This window comes from Staurois parvus, unplaced genomic scaffold, assembly GCF_062004578.1.
Source record: "Staurois parvus isolate SC_StPar_1 unplaced genomic scaffold, SC_StPar_1.0 ptg000058l, whole genome shotgun sequence".
Lineage (NCBI taxonomy): Eukaryota > Metazoa > Chordata > Amphibia > Anura > Ranidae > Staurois > Staurois parvus.
The window spans coordinates 10,734,763-10,740,762 of NW_028317854.1; positions in this window are offsets into that span (position 1 = coordinate 10,734,763).

Genomic DNA, 6,000 nt, shown 5'->3' on the forward strand with positions numbered 1-6,000 from the left:
CAGATTAGGGGCCTGGCAGCAGCTATGTGAGGCCCGTAATCTGCCTGCACCCTATGTCAAAAAATTTAACACACCAGCAGTGTGAAGAGACCTGAAAGTGGCACATGGCAGCAGAGTGTGGCGATGGAGACAGCAGCAATGGGAGGCCGTACAGGGACCCATGAGAGACTCTGGACTTGGCAGCAGCATGAGGAGGCGGTATATAGGGGCCTATGGCAGATTAGGGGCCTGGCAGCAGCTATGTGAGGCCCGTAATCTGCCTGCACCCTATGTCAAAAAATTTAACACACCAGCAGTGTGAAGAGACCTGAAAGTGGCACATGGCAGCAGAGTGTGGCGATGGAGACAGCAGCAATGGGAGGCCGTACAGGGACCCATGAGAGACTCTGGACCTGGCAGCAGCAGGAGGAGGTGGTATATAGGGGCCCATGGCAGATTAGGGGCCTGGCAGCAGCTATGTGAGGCCCGTAATCTGCCTGCACCCTATGTCAAAAAATTTAACACACCAGCAGTGTGAAGAGACCTGAAAGTGGCACATGGCATGAGAGACTCTGGACCTGGCAGCAGCAGGAGGAGGCGGTATAGGGGCCCATGGCTGATTAGGGGCCTGGCAGCAGCTATGTGAGGCCCGTTATCTTGCAGCACCCTATGTCAAAAAATTTAACACACCAGCAGTGTGAAGAGACCTGAAAGTGGCACATGGCAGCAGAGTGTGGCGATGGAGACAGCAGCAATGGGAGGCCGTACAGGGACCCATGAGAGACTCTGGACCTGGCAGCAGCAGGAGGAGGTGGTATATAGGGGCCCATGGCAGATTAGGGGCCTGGCAGCAGCTATGTGAGGCCCGTAATCTGCCTGCACCCTATGTCAAAAAATTTAACACACCAGCAGTGTGAAGAGACCTGAAAGTGGCACATGGCAGCAGAGTGTGGCGATGGAGACAGCAGCAATGGGAGGCCGTACAGGGACCATGACAGACTCTGGACTTGGCAGCAGCATGAGGAGGCGGTATATAGGGGCCCATGGCAGATTAGGGGCCTGGCAGCAGCTATGTGAGGCCCGTAATCTGCCTGCACCCTATGTCAAAAAATTTAACACACCAGCAGTGTGAAGAGACCTGAAAGTGGCACATGGCAGCAGAGTGTGGCGATGGAGACAGCAGCAATGGGAGGCCGTACAGGGACCATGACAGACTATGGACTTGGCAGCAGCATGAGGAGGCGGTATATAGGGGCCCATGGCAGATTAGGGGCCTGGCAGCAGCTATGTGAGGCCCGTTATCTTGCAGCACCCTATGTCAAAAAATTAAACACACCAGCAGTGTGAAGAGACCTGAAAGTGGCACATGGCAGCAGAGTGTGGCGATGGAGACAGCAGCAATGGGAGGCCGTACAGGGACCCATGAGAGACTCTGGACTTGGCAGCAGCATGAGGAGGCGGTATATAGGGGCCCATGGCAGATTAGGGGCCTGGCAGCAGCTATGTGAGGCCCGTTATCTTGCAGCACCCTATGTCAAAAAATTAAACACACCAGCAGTGTGAAGAGACCTGAAAGTGGCACATGGCAGCAGAGTGTGGCGATGGAGACAGCAGCAATGGGAGGCCGTACAGGGACCCATGAGAGACTCTAGACTTGGCAGCAGCATGAGGAGGCGGTTTATAGGGGCCCATGGCAGATTAGGGGCCTGGCAGCAGCTATGTGAGGCCCGTAATCTGCCTGCACCCTATGTCAAAAAATTTAACACACCAGCAGTGTGAAGAGACCTGAAAGTGGCACATGGCAGCAGAGTGTGGCGATGGAGACAGCAGCAATGGGAGGCCGTACAGGGACCCATGAGAGACTCTAGACTTGGCAGCAGCATGAGGAGGCGGTATATAGGGGCCCATGGCAGATTAGGGGCCTGGCAGCAGCTATGTGAGGCCCGTAATCTGCCTGCACCCTATGTCAAAAAATTTAACACACCAGCAGTGTGAAGAGACCTGAAAGTGGCACATGGCAGCAGAGTGTGGCGATGGAGACAGCAGCAATGGGAGGCCGTACAGGGACCCATGAGAGACTCTGGACTTGGCAGCAGCATGAGGAGGCGGTATATAGGGGCCCATGGCAGATTAGGGGCCTGGCAGCAGCTATGTGAGGCCCGTTATCTTGCAGCACCCTATGTCAAAAAATTAAACACACCAGCAGTGTGAAGAGACCTGAAAGTGGCACATGGCAGCAGAGTGTGGCGATGGAGACAGCAGCAATGGGAGGCCGTACAGGGACCCATGAGAGACTCTAGACTTGGCAGCAGCATGAGGAGGCGGTTTATAGGGGCCCATGGCAGATTAGGGGCCTGGCAGCAGCTATGTGAGGCCCGTAATCTGCCTGCACCCTATGTCAAAAAATTTAACACACCAGCAGTGTGAAGAGACCTGAAAGTGGCACATGGCAGCAGAGTGTGGCGATGGAGACAGCAGCAATGGGAGGCCGTACAGGGACCCATGAGAGACTCTAGACTTGGCAGCAGCATGAGGAGGCGGTATATAGGGGCCCATGGCAGATTAGGGGCCTGGCAGCAGCTATGTGAGGCCCGTAATCTGCCTGCACCCTATGTCAAAAAATTTAACACACCAGCAGTGTGAAGAGACCTGAAAGTGGCACATGGCAGCAGAGTGTGGCGATGGAGACAGCAGCAATGGGAGGCCGTACAGGGACCCATGAGAGACTCTGGACTTGGCAGCAGCATGAGGAGGCGGTATATAGGGGCCTATGGCAGATTAGGGGCCTGGCAGCAGCTATGTGAGGCCCGTAATCTGCCTGCACCCTATGTCAAAAAATTTAACACACCAGCAGTGTGAAGAGACCTGAAAGTGGCACATGGCAGCAGAGTGTGGCGATGGAGACAGCAGCAATGGGAGGCCGTACAGGGACCCATGAGAGACTCTGGACCTGGCAGCAGCAGGAGGAGGTGGTATATAGGGGCCCATGGCAGATTAGGGGCCTGGCAGCAGCTATGTGAGGCCCGTAATCTGCCTGCACCCTATGTCAAAAAATTTAACACACCAGCAGTGTGAAGAGACCTGAAAGTGGCACATGGCAGCAGAGTGTGGCGATGGAGACAGCAGCAATGGGAGGCCGTACAGGGACCCATGAGAGACTCTGGACCTGGCAGCAGCAGGAGGAGGTGGTATATAGGGGCCTATGGCAGATTAGGGGCCTGGCAGCAGCTATAGGAGGCCCGTAATCTGCCAGCACCCTATGTCAAAAAATTCAACACACCAGCAGTGTGAGGAGACCTGAAAGTGGCACATGTTTGAGGCATGATTCATGGCGGATTTAGTCAGTTGTGTCAGGAACTGGTGGTTTGAAATCCAGACTAATCCACGCCTGATTCATTTTCACAAACGTGAGTCTCTCCACACTTTGGGTGGACAGTCGTGTCCTCCGCGGAGTTACAATACCTCCTGCCGCACTAAACACGCGCTCCGATGCCACGCTACTGGCCGGGCATGACAGCCTTTCAAGGGCAAATTCAGCTAGTTGGGGCCAAAGGTCAAGTTTCGTTGCCCAGTAGTCAAGGGGATTGTCTACCTCGGTTGGCAGGGTGCTGTCCAAGTAGGCCCAAGCCTGTTGTTTGAGCTCCTGCTCCAGGTCCACCTGATGCTGCTGCTGCTGCTGCGGCTGGTTAGTAGTTTCCTCACTGCGCTGGTGAAGAAAGCTACTCATCATCGACTGCAGACTGAGGCAGCCGCTGCTGGTGGAGCTGCCGCTGCTCCTACCACCCCACCCCTCCCCTGCTGCCATGCCAGCGGAACGCGAGCGCACAGGGCCCACAGTGTCTGAGGATGGACGATGGCGCACAAAGGCAGAGACCAACTGACTACATAGGTGGTTTTTATAGTACGTAATTTTGGCCTCCCTCTCAGCAGGTGTGAAAAAGGCCACCATTTTGGACCGGTAGCGAGGGTCCAACAAGGTGGACAGCCAAAAGTCATCCCTCTGTCTGATGGTTATTATTCGGCTGTCGCTACGCAAGCAACCGAGCATGCTATGGGCCATTTGTGCCAAGGAATGCGAGGGACTCCCTGCCTCCATCTCCACAGCATACTGCCACGGTGCGTCTGGGTCCTCTGTCTCCTCCTCCTCCTCCTCTACCAGATGCTCCTGCTCCTCCACTCCTGTCCGCTGAGTGGAAAAACCACCCATTTCACTCAATAATTCCTGAGCACCAATGTCCTCCTCTACCTCCTCCTCTTCTTCCTGTCCTGCCCCCACAGGGGTCATGTGGCGTTGAGATCTGTGCGCCACGTCTACCGCACCCTGACCAGCCATTGTTAACAGCATTTGTTCCAGGACGTGCAACAGAGGAATGACGTCGTTCATCCCATAGTCCTGCCGACTCACGAATAGCGTGGCCTCCTCAAAGGGCCTGAGCAAGCGGCAGGTGTCACGCATGAGCTGCCAATGGCTGACATCTAAGTTACACAGGGGAGTACCTTTATCCGCTTGTAACATCAGGAAATCGGTGATGGCCTTTCGCTGCTCGTAAAGGCGGTCTAACATGTGTAGGGTTGAATTCCACCTTGTTGCAACGTCGCAGATCAGGCGATGCTGTGGAATTCCGTTCTGCCGCTGCAGCTCAATGAGGGTGTTCTTTGCGGTGTAGGAATGGCTGAAATGCATGCACAGTTTACGTGACATTTTAAGGATGTCTTGCAGTGGGATGGTGGATTTTAGGAACCGCTTGACAACCAGATTGAACACGTGAGCCATGCATGGCGCATGGCACAACCTTCCTTGACGCAGAGCAGACACCATGTTCTTTCCGTTGTCAGTCAACATGGTTCCGATTTTTAGTTTGCGCGGAGACAGCCATCTGTCGATTTCTCTGTTCATTACACTCAGCAGTTCCTCCCCTGTGTGACTACGTTCGCCAAGGCATACCAGGTGCAGCACAGCGTGACACCGTTGCGCCCTGCACATGTGATATGCCGGTCGGGTAATGGGACTTGGCACGGGGGTGGCGGCTGAGGACACGGCGGAAAAAGAGGTGGTAGAGGCGGACATGCTTGCTGGACCAAGGACGTGCAAACGTGGAGGCAAAAGCGTCGTGACCTGTCCAAGTTGCTGGTGCGGCTGTGCCGGCACCACGTTCACCCAGTGGGCCGTAAATGACATGTACTGTCCCTGACCGTAGTTACAGCTCCACACGTCGGCGCTGCCGTGCACTTTGGCAGAGACCGACATGCTCAAAGACTGGCCCACCATCTCTTCTACATGTGAATGCAGGGCTGGCACTGCCTTTTGGGCAAAGAAATGACGGCTTGGCACTCTCCACCGCGGCGCGGCACAAGCCATCATTTCTCGGAAAGGTGCTGAGTCCACCAGTTGGAAAGGGAGGGACTGCAGCACCAGCAACTTGGACAGGAGGACGTTCAGCTTTTGCACCGTCGGGTGCGTGCTCGCAAACTGTTGTCTCTTGGATACGGATTCCAAGAAAGACTGTTGACGGAATCCGAGAAGAGGAGTAGCAGGAGAAGGAGCATCTGAACGAGCGGAAGATGCCAACGAGCGACAACTCCCCTCAGCAGAGGTGTTGGAGCCTTGACTGGCTGATAGAGGGCGATTGACGACGTCGGGTGACGGAGCAAGTAACGGAGCGGGTGATGGAGCGGGGGCTGGGGCAGGCAGAACCGCCGTATGTTTATCACGGTTTTCCCAGGCCACCGAATGGTGACGCTGCATATGCTGACGCAACGCTGTAGTCCCAACATGGGCCCCCTGGCCACGCTTGCATTTCTGGCCACATAGTCGACATACGGCTACGTTTACTTCCTCGGGCGGCTTGAGGAAAAATTGCCACACCACCGAGTAGGAAACTTTGCCCCCGCTACTCTTCACTGGCTGACTGCTACTTCCTCCGTGCGCACCGGCACCACTACTGGCCGTGGTGGTAGGCTGCAGTGGAGCTGGTGCTCTACTCCGTGGACGTTTGGCTCCACTGACACTGATGCGACCCT